The 21,177-nt window shown below is 39.8% G+C and overlaps 1 protein-coding gene across 1 annotated transcript in view; it reads left to right on the plus strand.

Moving 5' to 3' along the window:
• Nucleotides 1-21,177, plus strand: part of LDLRAD4 (low density lipoprotein receptor class A domain containing 4) — a 295,378-nt gene that overhangs the window by 33,326 nt on the left and 240,875 nt on the right. The window contains exon 2 of the mRNA XM_074899280.1: nt 13,734-13,864. The gene's annotated coding sequence lies outside the window, so the exon portion shown is untranslated. The remainder of the gene's footprint in view (nt 1-13,733; nt 13,865-21,177) is intronic.

Consider the following 21,177-nt stretch of genomic DNA (forward strand, 5'->3'; position numbering starts at 1 on the left):
AAAAATTTGCATAACAGGTATGCATGGGAAAAATCTAGAGTTATTGCAGACAAGTATATATGTGTTTTCCATAATTTAAAAATATTTGGTTGAGTTTTTTACTTTCTTTATTTTGGCTTTTTATTTAGCGATATAGAACTGTACAATACACATGCAAAATGATTTGTGTCAGGGTTTCTATCACAGAGTGCATTGCATAGCTCTTAAAGATGGTCTCATTTCTTTTACGTAAAGTTGGTTGTTTTCAGATGGTGTTCAAAGCAGAGATTCATACACACCTACAAAGAGGAATCTTAGAAGAGAAACTTCTTAAATCACAGGAGAATGTAATTCTCATTAGAACTGAGCTCAATCTGTAGGGTTGAGGCTTTTGGATCTAAAAACATTTAGGACTTTGTGGTGGGTTGACCCTGTCTGGATGCCAGGTGCCCTCCAAAGCCATTCTGTCACTCCCCTCCTCAGCGGCCACGGGAGAGAAAATGTAACAAAAGGCTTGTGGGTTGGGGTAAGAACGGGGAGATCACTCAACAGTTACTGTCACAGGCAAAACAGAGTCAACCTGGGGAAAATCAATTTAATTTATTGCCAAACAAATCAGAGTAGGGTAGTGAGAAAATAAAACCAAATCTTAAAATCACCTTGCCCCCACCCCTCCCTTCTTCCTGGACTCAGCTTCACTCCTGATTTCTCTACGGCATCCCTGTGAGTGGCAGGGAATGGGGCTTGTGGTCAGTGTGTCATCTTGTCTCTGCTGCTCTGTCCTCATCATGGGGAGGACTCCTCACACTCTTCCCCTGTTTCAGTGTAGGGTCCCTCCCACGGGAGACAGTCCTCCACAAACTTCTCCAACATGGGCCCTTCCCAGTTCTTCACGAACTGCTCCAGCGTGGGTCCCTTCCATGGGGTGCAGTCCTTCAGGAACAGGCTGCTCCAGCGTGGGTCCCCCACGGGGTCACAAGTCCTGCCAGCAAACCTGCTCCAGCGTGGGCTCCTCTCCCCATGGGTCCACAGGTCCTGCCAGGAGCCTGCTCCAGTGTGGGCTTCCCAGGGGTCACAGCCTCCTTCGGGCACATCCCCCTGCTCTGGCGTGGGGTCCTCCACGGGCTGCAGGTGGATTCTGCTCCACCGTTCACCTCCATGGGCGCAGGGGCACAGCCTGTCCCACCATGGGCTGCACCAGGGGCTGCAGGGGAATCTCTGCTCCGGCGCCTGGAGCACCTCCTCCCCTCCTTCTTCACTGACCTTGGTGTCTGCAGAGTTGTTCCTCTCACATATTCTCATTCCTCTCTTCAGCTGCGGTTGTGCAGCAACTTTTCCCCTTAAATACATTACCCCAGAGGCACTACCACTGTTGGTGATGGTCTTGGCCTTGGCCAGCGGTGGGTCCATCTTGGAGCCGGCTGGCGTTGGCTCTGTCGGACATCAGGCAAACTTCTAGCAGCTTCTTACAGAAGCCACCCCTGGAGCCCCCCTGCCACCAAAACCTCACCATGCAAACCCAAGACAGACTTTTTAAACAAATCTGGCTGTGTCATTGAGTGACTTAAAACCTAAATTGGGAACAGGATCATAAACTGGCTGGAGAAGAGATACAGTATATGTCTTAAGTCAGGATACTTTAATTTGCATTCTCTATGCTTACTTTATCAAGGATTAAATAATTGGCTGTTGGAAAGTTAGTGGTGAGCTTATATCTGTTTTCTGTGTCAATCATAAGACAACACTAGAGTTATTTGTTGCTTTATCACTACTTTATGTGAGCACAATATACACAGTATACACGAGAGATTTAGGAAGGTTGAGAATTTTATGTAATCCATCTAGTGTATTGGGATATCTGCAAAGCCAGGAGTATTTTCTGCAGTCTCTGCATTTCTGCAGTCTGCGTATTCTGTTTGTATAGCACTGGGCCAAAAAAAGGAATCGCAAAAAATCAGTTTCTTTAACATAGTGTCCAGAAGTGGCTATTCATTTCCGTGTTTTTCAGGTTAATGAACCACACTGCACTTCTGCAGGCATTTATCAACTGTTTGAAGCAATTTGCTACAGAAATTTACATTATTTTAATAAAACCTGTGCTTTTTGACTACTCTGGCATCAATTAGCACTGAAAAAAAAAAATCTTCCTCTGAGCTTGTCTACCACATGAGATTTCTAGAAATTATTATCCAGTGTCTTGGTACCTTGTTAGAAATAACAGGCAGGACTTCATGGTTATAGGCAGTTACAGTCCATTTTACTTGACAAATGAATGAGTTTTTTTCCGTGCTCTGTTCACTGAAGATTTCTTTTGCCCATCAGGTTCAGATCTAGTGCTGCAGCTGTGCTGAGGTGAGCCAGCAGAGGATAGTATAAGGATTTGCTCCCCATTTTCTTTCCAATGGCAGTGGAGGGCACTGATAAGACTTTGGATGGAACCTGTTCAGTCAGGACAAGTTACTTGTATCCAGGTCTATAATGCAGCCTACTCTTCTCCATCTGTCTGTCCCACCCTTATTCTGTCATACTTTCATCTAGGATTCATTTTCTAGTTTAAGAAACAACAAGTGCTATATCTTCCAGTCCCTTAAATAGTTGTTCTCTTCTTGTTTCATGGGTGGATTTAGCATTGTTTTCTACAGATGCAATGAAACATCCTGTTACAACCTCCCCATCAGTCACTTGACAGCTCACCTCTTCCTTTCAAAACAGTGACTCTTTATCTTACCTTTCAGAAACCCTGCTGTGGTTGCTGTAATCATAGATTCTCTGAGTTCTTATTAGCTCAGGTGTATCAGAATTTTAAACTGTGTGTATATATTTGATTTACAGAAGTTTTTTATGCAACTCAAGGGGCTCCAAAGGCTAGTGAAGCAGCTTTCCAAACAAGTCAGCAACAAACGTTGACTGGACTGTCCTAGGAGATAAAGTAATTGGTCCATCTGTGGTTTAAAAAGTCCCACACAAGCTCTACCAGCATGCCCCGACTCGTGATACTGAAGGTCAAGGGTATTTCCTGCTTGGTCTCACAGCTGAACCTCCTAAAGAACGTGAGATCTGGTTAGTGAGGTTGTGTTGTGAGAACTGCTTGTAGTACATATTTGCCAAGACATGCAACTGTTTATAACATTTATGTGAAGTACTTAATTAGTAAATGTTTTTAGCTGAAAACATTTTAAAATGGTATAGGTATAGTGAAGGTGAAAGCTCTGGTGAATGAAATGCACTACCAATTTGCTCTGCACATCTGTTTCTAAAATCCTAAAGTCTTAAATCCTAAAATCCTAATGTGACTTAATGGTGAGTCAAGGAGGAAGGTCCTGTTTGGTTGCCTGGAACACCCTCTCCTGTTCTTCTGCACCTGGACTCTTAGCATCTGCTTCCTCACTGCCATTTCTTTTTTAGCCCCATTGTTTGAAGAGGGTTTAATTTTCTTCAAGTTGTGCTGTAAGTGCTCTGTGACGTGCCTTCTTCTGTTTCTCCATAGCTTCCTGCATGCTCGCCATACACTCCTCTCATTCGTCTGCTGGGGTATTCTGCTGGCAGCTCTCACTTGTTGCAGCTGCTGCCATTCTCCCCACATACTGCAGTAAAAAGCTGGAAGATACCAGTTTCAGGACAACCTGTGGAGCTCGCATATTTTGGTTTCTTACATGTGATGAATGAGGTTTGAATTCAAGATCAGAGGTGGGGACCTCATGTGCTTGAGGTGAAAGATGAGGAGTTATCGCAAGCAGAACAGTGTGTCCTGTGTGAGCTGGCCCCTGGGAGCAGCTCTGATGGCCAGTTGACTGCCCCTGAGTCGGTGGTGGGGTCCTGGTTGTGGGTGTCCTTTTATTCTGTTTCAGGTGATGGACCTGGGCACTAGGGATGATAATATACAGGGCAGTCATGCAAACACATCTGGTTGCGTTCTGAAAAAGCCATTGTAAGTGCACGGGTGAGGGCTTGCTTTGGTCATGCTGCCTGTGTTGTGGTCCGGTATGTGAAATGATCCAGTGCAACTGTTTTGGCGGGCACAAAGCACAGGGTGAATAGTTTTTCTTCCCAGAGAGGCAGATGTGCACGTTGTGGGTTATGTGGGAATATCAGTCCTAGCGATGATAGGAGAGCACGGAGATCTTGGAACCCCAGGTGCGACTCGCAGTTCCTCTCAAAGATGAAATTTACTTTGTGGAGGAAGGTTTCTCTTCCACAGTTTGAGCTTTTCCCTAGCATATGGGTAGGTAGGAAGAGTTTGCCAAATGTGTGATAGTTACATAAAACATGCAACATCTGACAGATGCGAAAAGGGTTATAATAAATGATTCTTTTGCACTCCCTCTCCAAAAAAGCTAAACAAAATGATAATACGAAGTCCATCAGATTTTCTTTCCCATTTATGAGGTCCTTTACATTAGTGTGGAAACTCTGGCTGTGAGCATGGGCTAACAGTGGCTGGATCTATTTGAGAGCTTTCTGCTAGGCAAGCACTATGTTATTTCAAATTACAGTGTTAATTTTGGTTTTATTTGCCATTGCTATTAGTAGTTGTGTATATATGGAGGTTATTTCCCATATCTCATCTCCATTTCCAGTTCTGCATCTGCTGTAACCCAGAGATACTACAGGCTGCTTGAAGTTCTCAGATTTTTTTCGTCTCCTTTCTGCCTTTTCTGTCTTTCCAATTTTTAAAGCTGTACTAGTTTTCTAAAGGATAAAGTGAAGTTAAAAAAAGAAGTAGAGTCGTATTTAGGAGCTGGGGATTATTTTGCTTTACTGGAAATATTTAGCCAAGTTGGTGGTTTGGAAATATTTTCATGAGAACTGCTTGAGCTAAAAGTTACTGAGAAAAAATTCCATGAAAATAACTGTGAACTCCAGTTTAAGACAAAGTCATTGTTGGCAACCTTCAGTTTAAAAACTTTCCGTAGTTGCAAGAAAGGAAGAATTACGGATCAAAGTGATCTGGATTTTTTTTGGCAATTAAAAATAAAAAAGTTAACTTTTGGATTTGAACCCCAGTGTGACTGGTTCATTTCCATTCAATTTTTACTCTGTATCCTTAATAAGAATGACACTGAGGGAACAGAGGATGGGAAGAGATACTTTTTTCTATTTAAAATTGGTTCCGCAGGGTGGAAATTTGGCAACAGACATGGAAACTAAGCAAATCTGTGTACAGAGCTCTGTGCTTCACTGTATAATGAAACCAACAAGAAAGCTTGAATAAAGAGAGATTTTAATGATGAAGCCACACTTCAGAATTTTTCTTTGTGCTGCTTTTTTGGTCTTTTTAGCTTGTTGATAAACTAGTTATTTGGTGTGAGATGTAATGTAAATTGAGGGTGCCAGAACTTGTCTTGTGTCCTGTGGTCTTTAGAGCTTCTGGCCACCATTCACACGAATGAGCCAGATACAAAGAGAATGGAAGTGGTGATATCAAAGAAGCTGAGGGTGTTACGTATATTGCTAAGATAAATGTTAGGAGAGAACTTTTATGAGAGGAGTCATAACAAGTTTCAGACATAAATTTAAGGGTTGGGCTGTGGCTGCTGTTAATGCAGGAACACATGGGAGTAAGTGGAGTCAGTTTCCCGTCTCTAATGCCTACAAATCATTGTCATATCTTTTTGGAATTTAAGTGGGTGTACCTGTGCCCTCTGTGGTGTACTAGCAGGAAACAGCTAGGATGGGAGACTGAAAGGGCACAATTCCCTGTATCGTTAACTTAATGATCAGCAAAAATGAGCCAATAGGGGGATGGAAATTAGTCTCTTAATCTGGTAAAGAATAGTAGAAATTTGCCTAAGATCAAGGAGAAAACCTGGGAGAAGCTGTAACTTGCTGACTTTGAAAATTTTTTGGTGCTATGCAGTTGCTAGCAGTCCCACACATCTGGCAAACAGCAGGAAAATATTTTAAATTTTTTAAATATTTGCTTACTTTTGGTTTCTCAGATTAAAAATTGTTAGAAAAAACAAAGTCTTGACTCCGCTGAAAAGTTACAAGAGGAGGAATTGTTGTTGTGCCTGTGCCACTTCTTAGTCATCTGTCATGCCATATATAAAGGGGAGAGATTGGTGGTACCTTAAATTCCCTGGTTGTTTGGCTTCAAAATAAGCAAATGCATATGGGTCATTTCTTTCTTTCTTTCTTTCTTTCTTTCTTTCTTTCTTTCTTTCTTTCTTTCTTTCTTTCTTTCTTTCTTTCTGTCTTTCTTTCTGTCTTTCTGTCTTTCTTTCTTTCTGTCTTTCTTTCTGTCTTTCTGTCTTTCTTTCTTTCTGTCTTTCTGTCTTTCTGTCTTTCTTTCTGTCTGTCTTTCTTTCTTTCCCTAACATCTTGTCTGCAGAGATGCAGAATTCATCTGTTGCAAGGATATCTGCTTCATAACGTGATGTTTACAAATAAGTTACTTGCCTGAATGAATACAGGCTCTGCAGGAACAGTCAACTTTTCTTTTACAAAGGGAAATGCCACTTTTCAAGAGTAACTGAAGCCCTTTGAGGCGTTGAACGTGCAAGCGAATAAAAAAGATTTGGATGGCATTCAGAGGTCTTTGACAATGTTCTTTACCAGAAGGAAGCTAAGCAGCTGTTTGTGAAGGAGGGTCATGTCATGGACTAATATGTGGGTAAAAGATGGGAAGAATAAGGTAGGAATAAGTCGTCCCTTCTGACAGTAAACAGTGTAGTTGGACTGGTTCGTGTATTCAACATAGAAAAAGTACACTGGAAAAGGGGCTTGAAGATTAAGTGAGAAAGTTTGCTGATGATACTGACTTGTTCATGGTAGTTAGGTTGAAGTGAACCATGAAGAATTGGAGGAGTGCCTGACATGACTGTGTGACTGAATAGTAGGACAGGTAAAATTCAGTGCAGATAAATGGGAAGTGATCTCTACATGGGGAAACCCAACTGTGATTCCACTAAAAAATACTGAGCTTTGAGCTGACTCTTACCATGAGTCAGTTACCAGGTTATGATAAACAGCAGTTTAAAACAGGAACTTGCTACACTGATCACAAAGGAAATCAAATGATAGGAAATATTAATAAAGGAATAGAGGATTAAACAGACAACATCCTTTTTGCCACTGTGTAAGCTCATGGCTCACCAGCATCTTGTATATCATCTGTGGTTCAGATCCCCTCAGCTCAGAAACAGTACAGTAGGATGAGAAAAATTTGGAGAAGGCAGCAGTCATAAGAGATATGGAAAGTCTTAGGTACAGGGAAGACTGGGACTCTCTGTCCTGAAGAGACATTGGAGGATATTCTTCAGGTCTGCAGTATTGTGAGTGAAGGGGAGAGGATGCATAGGTTCAGTATTTCACTGTTTCTTCCAACCTGAGTCCTAGAAGGCATCAAGTAAAGTAAGAGTATAAGCAAACAGAAGAGAGGTGGGTCTTCTTAAAACACTGTGCCAAAGAGTATTGTTTGCCTAAAGTTTACATGGGTCCACTTTCTGACACTACGTGCTCAAAAAAGATTTTTTTTCCTGTAATTGTCTGTATGATGTAATGGATAGGTGCACTTTGAAACATTAATGTTTTCTATGGTCTTTGGCAGTTTTGTGTAGCCTTGTATTTCCTGCAGTAGATAACTATCACAAGCCTATAAGAAAGAGTGAGATAAGCTCATTTAGCTGAATTAAGTGGTGTCCCTTTATGTATAAAATTATTGGAATCCTTTTTTAATGTGTGAGGAAGCCTTTTTGTTTTTTCTTTAGTCTCCCAGCTTCTTCAATTACTTAAGAGGATATAGTACCTTTACTTGGATTTTAAAAAGCAGTCTGGGATTTAGTTTCTGGTAAATGTCTTCACCGTTCCCTTTGTCCCTAGAAAATAACTCTCTCAGTGTATTTGAGAACTTCAGTTGCACGTGTAGAAGAAATACTCTTAAGTTACAGTGGTGTGGTTTTGTTGGCAGCCCTAGATTCTCACTAGGCACGTATGGTGCCATTAAAGAAGGTGAAATTGTGCTTTAGCCCTCTAACATGGCAGGTTCCCTCTCAGTGGATTGCTAGCTTCTTCTGAAGTACTTTTTTAACCATTATTACTGAAATATCAGGTCCCGGGTTTGGTGCAAAAAAGCAGTCGTTCATGCAGAGAAAGGTAGGAGCTGTCTGCCTCAGTACTCTCATCATGGCAGCAGGGCATGGTTTTCTTGAATATGCCTTTTCCAGTTTTGGAGCTCATGCTGTATGTTGCTGAAATGGCAAGTCTTCCCTTGAAAGCAGAGCATAATGACAACATGGAAATCTTACAACTGCAACTCCCCACACCTCCCTGGGTTGGGTGAGCTCAGTTCCTTTCTTCCCAAGGTCAGTCACCTCAATATGATATATTCATGTTCTAAGTGCATGCACATGCCTGTGTTTTGAGCATGTTCTGTGTGTTTTATGCCTCCCCCCGCTGCCTCTCCAGCACTTGTATTGTATTCTGAACCTTCACTCAAGTTATTAACAGTCATCCTTGGCAGACTCATCAGGGAACCATGGGCTGGCCTCTGTTGCTTGGGCTGTCACATCCTTGCTCCTTGTGCTATATCGGGTCTGGGGATTTCCGTTTCCCGGACCAGCTGGAGAGCTCGAGTGTGCACACATGAGCCTCCATTGCTCACTGAGCCCTGACGAGTGTTGTTTCACCTAGCAACTCTGCCAGGGGTGATTCCTCACAGCACTAGGAGGCCTTCATTCATTTCTAGTCCGATAGACACTTTATCTTTTAGGAAACTTCTCTGTCTTACAGTGTTACTTGTCTGTGAAAAGGGCCAATATCCTTACTGGTTATGCAGTATACTTGCGTGTGATGGACTTGTGTGTAGTGTTGTGCTTCTGAAATGAGAGACACATCTTGAGATGGTCCTGAACACAGTTGCAGAGAAAGCTCGAATACCAAAGTTTAATGGGAGCCCATGTTTCCTGATGGTAACTTGTTGTGCTAACAGCAGATTCATTTGTTTCCTAATTAATCAGAAAGAGTGTTCTTTTTATTTCAGCCATCTGGTGGAGAGCATGTTGTTTAGCTTCTTGCTACTGCAAATTGGAGCTACACAGGAAAAAGGATGTTTCAACTTCTGTTTTTGGCTTGTTTTTCTAGGTTGAGTCAGTATAGAGCACGTTAAAACATACAGTAATCAGTTGCAAAGTTCATCTCTCAAGGACTGCAAAAATCTAACTTAAATTTTCTTTCCTGAAAAGACAAGATGATGATATTGACAGATTAGTTGCTTATTATTACTTGTTTTATTCCATGAAATCAATTCTCAAGACAAAAGCAAAATTTCCTTAGCGAACTGCAGAACTATTCTAGGATGCTGAATTTGTTACCGGTTTGTAGAGAACATTCAATGTTGCTTTCACATTTCTTCTTTGGATTAATGTCAAAAACATATTGCCTGTCACACAATTTGTTGTTGAGTGTGCCATTAGCTTGCTAACTTCTCACAAGGATCTTAAAACATTGCATTTTTTTTTTTTTCTCCAGAAGTCCCCTAAGCGCAGCCTTTCTTTGGAAGCTATATTGTTCTTGTGGAATATTTTCCAAGGAGCAGTCTGTCCCTATGCGATGTTTACTGTATTTTTGCCTTGCAGCCAGCAGATTTTAGTACAAACTTGCCTGGGGGTGGCCTTGTCCTATTTTCCTCTTAGATGGGTCTGGCATTTATAGAGCTTGGGAGATCGTGCTTCTGAATTTTCCAGTCTGAAGAGCTCGAGCCAAAACAGCAGGGGAGATAGCAAACCTGTATGTTGTTTGGCTTACAGCAGCTGGGCCTGTTTTTCCTTTGACCTAAAGCAATGGCAGATTTCGTTGGGTTTTGTGTGGAGGAGGGAAGTGAAAAAGAGGAAGGATACGTGAGGAAAACTGCTTTATCTCTGCTTGGAAAAAGCAAACTTTCCCCACCCCCAGTCACTCTTTTTGCACCCTTAGCAAAGGTAACTCAGTAAACTCCAAGCTACTTTTACACTGCATGTAGAGATTTTCTTTGTTTGACTTAATTTATGAATACTGATTATTGATGAGAAAAGGGACTACACTTTGTTTTAATATTGCGTTAACATTTTGAGCAACAAACTCTTTTTATGTTGTAGTACCGTAGCACTTGCTGAATGGACTTTTTATTAGAGGACAGGCTTCTTTGCAGTTTTTAGTGACATTTGATAGCTTCCCACCAACCTGTATTTTCTCTCTTACGTTTTGGTCAGTGAAAGAAACTCTTGCCAATTAGGGCCCAGAGTCTCTACTGGGGAATGAACTATGATGAATGAATGTGGGAAAATATAAAATACCCTGCAGACGGGTGGCTCGGAGAACATAACAACTCTTAGAATTTGGCCTTGTGCTCGAAGGGCCTTTGTTGTCTGTAAACACTGTCTCCGCAGTCATCTCCTCTAAATGAGGTTTCCTGTGGAAATAAATTTCATTGTTGCTGCCTTTTATGTGTACTAATCATACATTTATCGGCAGATGTTTCGGTTAAGTTTTGCATTTATGTAACAAATATTTAGTTGTGCCACAGAGTGAATTTATTCCTAGAGGAATGGTTTTGCATGTGGTGTTGGAATCCTGAGTTTATGAATTCCAGGAGCATAGGAGAGTTTCTTAAAAAGTTTATTAGAACAACAGTGAGTATTGAGGTTTAGTACATATTTGAAGTAGAACACAGATTAACACTGCCTATGTGTGCTAAGCATTTCCAAGGGACTCATAGTGATTAAACCAAACTAAAATATGTAATTTCTCTAAAGATTGCTAGGATTCCTGCTTGTATGGCTGTGGTAGTGTGGGATAAACACGTGACAGATCCTGAGCCGCCTCAGCTGAACATAAAAGGACATTTTAAAAAAAAATATCTTTCTCCATGTTTTCATGTTTTCTCACTTTATATTGTTTAGTTCATAGTTTTTCCTTACAGATAGTGGGGATCTTCTTGATGGTTGTTGTAGGAGAAACTATTGTTTCTGCTGTAGTTCTGGCAAGAGGTGATAGTGTAGAAGCTACATAGCTACTCCTTCTGTGAGGAAGCTGTTTACCAGCTTCATGATGCAAATGCTCATCCAGAATAAGAATTTTCTTAATTTGTAACTTTGATAAATTTCTCTCCCCTCTTCTTGTCCCTGTATGCAGCCCTCTGAGTCAGTCAGTGATACACCCAAATCCTGTTTATTCCTAAAGAGAGGATTATTTGGACCTGTAAATGGATGCAAGAAGCAAGGCGAACATCAGCTAGAGCAGACACACGTTGGTCTAGAGGTTCACATTGGGATAGGAATGGTCAGTACGGAGCTGATGCTGTAGAACCAGCATCTCCGGTCTCTCTTGGCTGAGCAGTGGGAATGCCTCAGGCTGTCAGAGTGGGCCAGGAAGGAGCTGAGCCTTTCAAAAAATATGCTGGCTTCAAAATCTTTAGGTGTGTTATGTAGGCAAGTAGTCCAATTTTGCCTAGCTGTTCTATATTTATTTTCCTCTCTTTTCATTCTGCAAGTCAGTGTTGCAGTATGAGGCTTTCATTACTTCATAGATTAATTTGTTACCTGTCACCCAACTGAAACACCCTCACCTTTGCAAGCTTCACTCTTTGTGCATAGGAAGACTGTTTAAATTAAATACATTTAAAAAAAAAAAAGTAATCTGTTCTGAGGGGATGATTTTTCTCATTTGCCTTTAATAATCACCTTGTTTGAGTACTGGCTTTCTTTGTCTAATACGATTTTTTTTCTGCTTTTTGTTGCCCTTTGTTCTGCAAATCCCAATAGGCTGTAGTGAATTCTTGTTTCATATCATCCCCTTTTTTCAATGATTGTCCAAACTCTGAAGGCGAAACACAAACAAAGGACCCTCAGACTTCTGTAAATGTTCTCTCTTGGACTTTAGTACTGCTCTTCATCTCACTTTTGCCACTAAATGTAGTAATTCCTATAATTTGTCTTCTGGTATTTAATACTTCTACTGTTGCCCTTAGGAATAGATTTCCTTCCCATGTTAAACTTACTTGGGGAGGCTGTAATCATGATTTACTAATTTCTCTCTTTTTTTAATGTTCTCAAGAATGTCTTCCTTAACATTAAGTAGCAAATCTGGTAGATTTTTTGCTGGTATTAATTGCTGCGTAACCAAGTGCCCTTGAAAGTTAGTTATGTAAATGAGCAGCCTTGAGCTGGCCGTAAGAATGATGCTGGCTTGAGTTTTAATTTAATAATTGAGGATTTGGAACATAAAATGGTTCTTTACATCTAAAATAGGATAGAGTCATATTCTTTATGAGACAAATTCTAGTTGCATGAACTATCATTTATATCAGTGGTTTAACAGTTTAGTGATCACTTTGCAAGCAGGTGAGCACTTTAGATACAGTTATTAGGAAAAAGCCTTGTGTTCAGTTGCCTTAGATATTTTTAGTTGAGTATTTTGAAATAAATTACTAATTTATTGTGGCTTTAAAATACTAAGTAGAGCCTTTCTTGAAATACATTCTTAACATCTTTTTTTCCCCTTTCTTAACTTAGTTATCATAAAAGTTGCAATTCTTCTGTAAATGTTCCTTGTATTTTTCCTGAAGATGCATCATGCTTGAATCTCTTGGCATATTAAAAAGTACATGAGTTCTGGACAGTGGAGGGCAGGTACATCATCCAAATAATTGTTTTGTCCGTTTGGGTAAAGGTTATTTACTGTTGCATTGAATATGTGCAAAAATTGGTGGATGCGAAGTTATTTGCAAATACAGGCTTGGCAAACCTCCTCTGGAATTCGGAAAGGGTTTTCCAGCTCGACTTAGTCATTTTTTCCCAAATGTCTTGGCATAACTGATCACTCAGGAGTGACATATGGTAGAAACATGCTCTAAGGGACAAGTCTCCCGGATGGCGCACAGCACCACACAAGATAGACAGATGGTGGCTTATTCAACCTTGGAAAAAGTTTAATCCTACATATTGGCACAGTGGCCTGGGTACTGAGAGAGGCACACACATGCCTGTGAAATCTGAGGCAAAGCTTTTGTGAGTTTGCTTGCTATTACTGAAAGAACTAGAAAGATTGAGCTGATACTATACAGCACGAGTATCTGCAAAATTACATGTTCAACATGCTATCCAGAAAAAGTGATGTTCCCTAGAAAAGTGGAAATCCCAGAGTTAGCAGACCACTGCAGAGACTAAAGTTTGCTAAACTTTTCACAGGTGTTTCATGACTAAAACATGTTTATTCAACAAAGCTGTTGAGTACTTACCTTAATTTATCCACCCATAGCTGTTGATTAATTGAAGTGTCTTAACAGGAGAGAGGATATTTTATGTTTTTCATAGTTATGTTTCAACTACATGTTAGTTTTGTGAAGTGTATTAGCATTTCACACCACAGAAACTGTAACCTTTCCCTTAAGTGAGTTCAAACAAAAAGTTACAAATTCCCTGATACTAAATTTAAATTTATAGCAGTAAATGCAAACTGTACTTTTTTTTTTTTTTTTTTAAAAAAAAAAAAAAGCAGAACAACATCAGGCCTTTCAGTTTGATGTCTTTGTGTTTAAGACAGTGAAGAGAGAGAGACAGGGTATCTGACATGGGAAAATGAATCCTTGCTGTGGCTTGTTGAGATACCTGGAAAAGAATAAAATCTGCTCAGAATTCTTTCTGGAAACCCAGTAGCGAGTGAGTGATTGATCTTCTGGAGTCAGTGCTGTTCTTTAAGGATTTTGAAAATATTAACCCACTGAGGACATGAAGGATTGCTTGCCAAACTTCTTTTTCCCCACTTTCTTTTTCTTGTAGATCACACTCAGTATTCACAACTAGAAGGCAAAGGAAGAATCTCCTGACTCTCTGGACTTAAAGGATATCATTATGTTGTACTGGATGAGTTTAAACTAGACAAGACTTCTTTCTGAAACACTTCCAGAAAGGTAAATATAATTCAAACAAACTCAGAATTCCAGTAGAGGGATACTTTGATCAAATTAATCTCATGCCAGTAACATTCAGCCATACTGTACCACAACATCATGATCTTTTTGATACATAATTTATAGCAATTTTATATATGTATGTGTTGATGTGTGTGTATAGATATATATCCATATACATAGCAATAGCTAAAACTTACTAGTAATGTTTAGATGTTGGAAGATTTTGATTTGTTAGCCCTGGTATTTTCTGTGGAAATTGGTTTCAAGAAATTCTCTTAGGTGAAAGGTGGGGAAGGAAGAGAGAGAGAAGTGAGATACTCAGAGTAGCCAGTATATTGTTAATTATTTGCCTAGATGTGGAAGACCTAGTTAATGTTTCTGTTCTGCCTAATGAGAAAATTTACTTGAAAATGAGATCCTAGCTGCTGAACTATGGAGTCAAATGGCTCATTCAGCACTGAGTGACACATGCATTTAAAATACAGTGCAGTATGAGAGAGACAGAGATGCAAAGAGAGAGGCTAATTCAATAACCTGTTGTTTAAGATATGCATTGAAGAAGTAAGAGATGTCAAATTCTTGCTTTCAGCTGAGGGTGCTCTTGTGTAATATAAAGACATGCTTATTTTTGGGCTAGTAAAAATAAACATTCACTCTTCCTGAGGATGTAAGTACCTCTCAGGTACTTATTTTCTTGTCACTCTTTTCTTTCTTTTGCTGTGCTCCGTTGTGGGAAATGGTGACCATAGCATAGCCAAATGTGAAGGCCTACAGTAATTACTGCAGAACTAGTGCACTCTTTCTGCTTTCTGGTTTTTCATCTACTACAACTAATTATTATAGGACTTAGTCAATAAAAATCCTAATGATTAGATTTTCTGCCCAAGTGTACAGTCAGCCAAATATAACAGACATCAGTTGACTCTCTGCCTAGATCCCACAAGAGTGTCTTACACACTGCATGGAAAGAGTGAGTGTTCTGGTGGCCCATCCAGCCCCCTATGACAGAGTCTTGCCTTGCTGTCACAAAGCACGCCTGTGGGCCTTCCAAACATGATTTATTTGTGAGAAAGGGAGCTACACTCTGGTGACACGATTAAAATTCTGCAGATCCACGGCTGACATCTTTTTGACCCAGATCTGAAGTTCAGACTCGGAAATACTTCAGTCCCTTGAAATTTTAAGTCATGCTTCATAGAATTGCCGGTTTTATAATTTATAGGCGAAGCGTGATCATATCATTGTTGAATTGCTGAACGTCAGTGTGTGTGAATCAGCCATCTGCTGTCAGGGCTGAGTCTTGTATCTCCCTGGCCAGTGACAGTGGAGGTCATTAAACCATGATGGGTCTCCGTCAGATGGGAATGGTTCAAGGTAATAACATGGCTGTGTCCAGAAAAAGATACTTTTCTTTAGCCTACTGTTAGTAATGACATTTGGAGGGCTGAAGTGGAGGAAGAGGAGTTGTAGTAGAGGAATGGAGACTGCATGAAGACAGAGATGTGAAAGGTTTGGATGTTTGAGAGGAACAAAGGCTGTCTTTTGTAGCAGGGTTTTTGAGTTAATTGTGAAACCAGATGAGGAATGAAGAAGCTCTCTACACAGAAGAGAAGCAGCTTTCAGGATTTGGAAGAGAAGTTGCATATAGTAGAGATTTTTTTAAAGGGCTCCGATCCTTAGGTCACTGACCTGAGTGGTAAGGAAGCTGAGATACAAAATGCCTGTAGTCTAGTCTTACTTTGTTTTGTTTAGACTTGCATACCTTGTGCACTTCCCAAGTGGAGAGTGATTGGGTATTTTGGAACTTGTACAAAGCTTGTGCGGGTTTTTCTTCGACCACCTAATATCCTGGAAACCCAGCATACCTGCAAGGTTAGATTCTTGTGTTAAACTTGCTATGAAATCTGGGCAGGATGTGGGTTAGTGCTAATCATGGGATCTTGTGCCATCTTGTTCTGCCTGCCAGGTCCTGTTTCTTTGGAGATATGGTAATCAATAACAAAAATATTTAATGCAGAAACTAAGAAAAAGATTTGACAGGAGGTAACTGATCTGACCCAAAGGAGACTAAAGATGGTTAAGAAGGGACAGACACAACTGTGTCTGCAGTGGTGGGAATTCTACCATATATACTAGTTCATGCAAATTGCAGCTGGGCTGTTCAGAGATCCTCTGAAGTTGGGAGATTTTTCTGAGGTATTAATTCCCTGTTTAGTACTTAATCTCCTTCTTTCTTCCTCTCCTCCCCCCAAAGAACCCCAGACCCCACTGGTTTAAAAATGGTTGTGTACCATGCACAGTTGATGTAACCACAGGTGGGCTGCGATGTGCGCTGAAGATGATGTACCTCTCTTAAAATCTTAAATGCAGGTAAAGCTGAAAATGGCTGCGATCGTTTTTATGCTGTCTATCCCCCTTTGTTCTCTCTCCCTCCCCCTTCCGCTTGTGCTCACTTGCTCTCTCTTTAGTATAACACAGTTGAACAGCAGTGAAGTGTAAAATGTGCTTTTGCCAAGGTCAGTTTCTTGTGATTACTCGCCTGTGGCAACTTATGCCAGTTGCAACAGACTGAGTCTCAGCAGTCCACAAAGTCACACTGGTGCTTATGCAGAGGACACCCAGTGTAGGTTATAGTAACCATAGTCTGGAATAGCTTGCAATGCTGCTGAATTTTAGCAGCTTTATTTAACTCTTCCGATCTAGCTTGCTTTGGTGGTTTGAAGCCTGTTCCATGAAGCACTACGTTGTCCTGTTCTCTGGAGACCCTGGAGGAGGATTTTGTGGAGAAGAAATTCTTGTTGTTAGAGGTTTTTTCTTTTCTTATAGTGGTTTGCTCAAATTTCAGGAATTATTCATAAATGAAGAGAATGCATCTTCTAAATATTATATATATATATTGTGGTTGGCTTGCTTTTGGAGAAAGTCATATCAAATACTGCTCCATTGACATTAACAGAAGAGAAGTTTTATATCTACATAGTAAGCAGTATTATGGAAAAGTTTAAGAAGTAGTTTTTAAAGCAAGAACTTAAAACATAGTTATACACAGTCTTTGTACCACCTTTAAGAATGTTGTATACACTCACAAGCATAAAATAATTTTGTCTTTAGAAGCTAATAATGATTCTGACTGATGTGACTGGGGAACGAATGTGAGATTCAAGAACATCTGTTTTATGAGATAAGATTTGTTGGATCTCGTTTTGTTGTGCACACTGGATTGGGTACCACCATGTGATATCCAGTGGAAGTGGGAGAGACTTTCACTTTCATTCTCCTTTTTCACATATGAGCAACCATATCGCTTTATGAAAAAATGTTCTATTTAGAACAGAAAAGCATGGACTTCCCATGTTAATTTTGTTTATTAGTACTATCATCAACAATATACATGATTTTGTTCTCCTTCTGGAAATACCTACTTTAGTAAGAAGCATTTAGCTCTTGAGCTCTGTGATAGTGACTTTGAGGTTACCTGTCCATCACGACTGACTATTAGAGAGGCAATAAGAAATCTAGATGATCGGCTGAAGGGCTAGAGCTGAACTTCGCTGACCTTTGAAATTCAGTTAAGTGCAAAATTTCGTTGCTTAAAATTGATTATGCATTTGGCTAATTTTGAAACTATGTGTTGCTGTATTAAGCACTGCTCTCTTGTGTTTGGAATGATTACTGAGCACAAGTGAAATAATGGGTTAGCAATTGAGTCTTGATCCTGTCAACACACTTGTAGAAAGCCCACAAGAATACTCCTGTTGTGCTCAGTGGAAATCCACACAGAACGAGGTGAAGATGCAGAAGCTAAGTCATCTGAAGCACTTCACGAAGGGTTCATCCTGTGTTTTCTGTTTAGCTTTGCTTCTAGGTATACAAGAAGTATTGAGGAGTTTGTGACTTGTTGCTTTTTTGCCTATATGGAAGACAATGAACTCAATCTTGTGTTGCAAGTATGTTTTGGACTGATATTTGCTTGTATGGTTATCATAGCCTATATGATTCTATTGCTATTCCAGCTTCTATTCCTTTGCTTTTAATAACATTGTATTGGCCCAACTCTCATGGAAGAATATGCTATGAGAACTGTGTTCAGTCTTTGTGAAGATTAATCTATCTACTCACCTTAAAGTTGAAAATTGATGGTGGAAATGAGCAATGTTTTGTGTCTGTGCTGTGGTAATATAGGCCTGTAGCACTTGCAGTGGTGCACATTGTCTTCTGCCTCTTAGAGAGACAATGGAAATGAGTGTTATTTATAGGATGAAACAACTGTACTATAGAAGGTGATCCTCAGTCATCTGAGAAATGAACAAATGGGTGTTCTTGGGTGTGGTAATATAGAAGAGTAGCATTGTTTATGCTCACCAGAATTTGTCCCATTAATTTCCTTTAACCTTAAGGAACTTGAGGAAAGAACTGTTCAGGCACCAAAGTTGTTTTTGGAATATTCGTAATGACGTTGCTGCAGTGGGTGGCTGCTGCTGCATGCTCTGAGGATTTCCTCAGTACATTCAACAGGAGCAAGCAGTTGACAGCTGAGATTGAAGAAGTCTGCACAAAACCCTGAACTCACTCAAGTCTTAGTGCTGAGCTCCTAACCAATTTTTAAAAATTCATTAGAACTTCACTGTTTCTCAAGTTCTCACCTCCTGGATTCTGGGTGATAGCAGAAATGCTTTGCTGCACACACTAAAGGTAGATGTGTTTTTTTTCTGGACAAGTGAGAATCCAGAGCCCTTGAAGTCTTGCAAGATTTGCAGCCTACTTTTTTTTAACTCATGGGTGGAGACGTGAAAGCCTGTTAAGGGATTTATCCATACACTTCCTAGTAGTTTTAAAGGGAGCTCTCCAAGTCACTGTCCTAGTCAGCTCTGAAATATTTACTGTGGTAATTCAGATGTGCTGGAAATAAGCGTTTGAACATGGATAGAATCCTACTTTTGTAGTGCACCTGCAATTTTTGAGTACCATAGGAGGCTTCCCTTTCTGAAGACAACCAGAGCACTCTTATTGTAGAAGTGGAGGAGTGCTTAGCGTTTCATGTACTCGTTGCTCTATTAATTCTATTAAAAACAGACTGGGGAAATAAGCAGTAAATTTGTGTTGTGCAGCAAAACATCTATTTTTATTTTTTAATGCTTAATATTTATCTTGCTTTTCTTGTCAACACTAGTAGTATCTCCTCATAAGCATTCAGTTCACATTCATACATAGGGGAGTGTCTGAGGACTAGGAGCCAGATAAAAAGTCAGTAAATTCAGACAGAAAAGATATTCTCAAGTTCCTTATGAAAGATGTTCCTTCCAAGTAAAGACCTGTGTTAAGTAACAGTTATCACCCATGCATCCATGGAAGATGAAGGGGTGGCCAGCTGATAAATCATGGTGTTTTTGTGTATCCCCTTTTAGTGGCAATATTATCTTTAAGCTTCTAACAGCTTTTAATAAATGCTAATTTTACATTTCAGTTATGATAAGATAGCATCATGCTGACAGTTTCCTTCTTATCAGATAGGCAAAATCTAGTGATCAGAAAAGTAGCATTAGAAGGCAGCATTTCTTACAGTTTCTTATTTATGGCTTTGACACCTGAATCACTGCATGGACTAGGACAGTCTATAACATGACTTCAGCTTCCCCATGGGAAATACTGGCTAATAATTTCTTGCCTCACGGGTGCATATGAAGATTAACTTCATGGAACGAGTGAAGTATTTATTAATAAATGATCATTATTGATATGTCATTTACTTCCTCATGGCGGTGACATTGGTAATATATTACTCCTTAGGGGAATGTAAATGAGCACATAAAACAAGACACTCATTCACATAATTTTCATCACCCTTTGCCAGACCATGTGTATTCAGTAGTGTCTATGTTAGTGTTTACTGTTTTGATGATTTTAAAATATTAAAAAAGAAATGCCACCAAATACCAAGGAAGAGCCCAAGGTCATGCTCACTTGTTCTGTCTTCAGATCACACCTACCGGAGTGTCTGATAATCTTTCTTTAAAGGCCTATTAACTAAGAATGTAGGTGAAGCAGCATACATTTTAAATCCAGCTACATTTTAGAAGTATAATCTTGTTGCATGTTTTCTGCAGTACAAGTCTGATATATGATTAAATTGTGAAGTGTCCAACAGCAGCATAGCAACTTAATTTTTAAAATTTTCTCACGTTTTTCATAACCAAGGTTAAAGAGAAGTAAAATATTTTGCCAATCCCTTTCCAGTGTCAGAGCTGTCGTGTGGCCTGTGATGGGAGATGTGGGACAATGAGCATTATTTTACATTTCTTTCAGTGGTCAGCTTGAAGGATGTGACTGAACAGCAAGGTCACACAGGGTTTTGAAGGAGGAGATTTTTTTACCTGCTTTTACTCTTTTTATTAGCTTCTTAATGAAAAAGGGCCCTGGATCTTTATTTTTTGTTTCTTCATAGGTTTAGACTTCTGTATTTTTTCTACTTTAAGTATTAAAAATAAACTTGTGGTAGATGTCCTTCAGGCTTAAACTGGAATTGCTTCACAGAGCCTCTGTTTTTTGGGTGTGGGTTAGAAAGAAATAAATGAGATAAATATGAAGGGCATAGGAGGAGAAATGCACTTGAAAACACAGTTTGCTATAAAGGCTGAGGCACAGAGGTAATTTTTGACAAGGTGCTGAGTATCTGACCTGTTGTCTGAAAGGAGCAGTGGTGATTTTTCTTGCACCCATTGGTTGCTCTGCAGTCATCTCATTGGTCTGAGATTTCTTTTTTTAGTGTTGTAATCCAATTTACCTAAACACTACATTTGAAAAAGGAAGCAAATTCAGCAGCTTTACTAAATCTCAGCTGCTTTTATAAATTTGTGTTATCTGGGATGCTGGCAGTGACTAAGTTGCACCCTAATGGGACTTTCATTGTGGTTTCAGTCAGAAAGGTCCCACTACCTTTGCCCCTGAGGTGGACACCAGAGCTTTCTCCCTGCAGCTGTGTAGAAGACAGTTTAGGAATGTGGTCAGACATGCTCACTGTCCTCTGCAAGATTTCACTGCCTGCAGGAGTTGCTGAAGGTTACTGGTCATGGCTTTAAACCCTTGTTATGAACATACATAACAGAAATATTCTGAACTGAAAAGATGTAGTTAATCTAGTGTTACATTTTTGTAATGAAAGTGAGAGTTTGAGCTTCTCTCTTAGCTTATTGATTGAGCTTTTTCTCTCTCAAGAATTAAACCTGAAGCAATGATTTATGAATCATGCTTTGTGTCCCACTTATAGACTAACTTGACTCATCAGTGATTTTTCTTCTGGCATGATTTAGGGA

The sequence above is a fragment of the Athene noctua genome, chromosome 2 (assembly GCF_965140245.1).
Source record: "Athene noctua chromosome 2, bAthNoc1.hap1.1, whole genome shotgun sequence".
In the NCBI taxonomy this organism is placed as follows: Eukaryota; Metazoa; Chordata; class Aves; order Strigiformes; family Strigidae; genus Athene; species Athene noctua.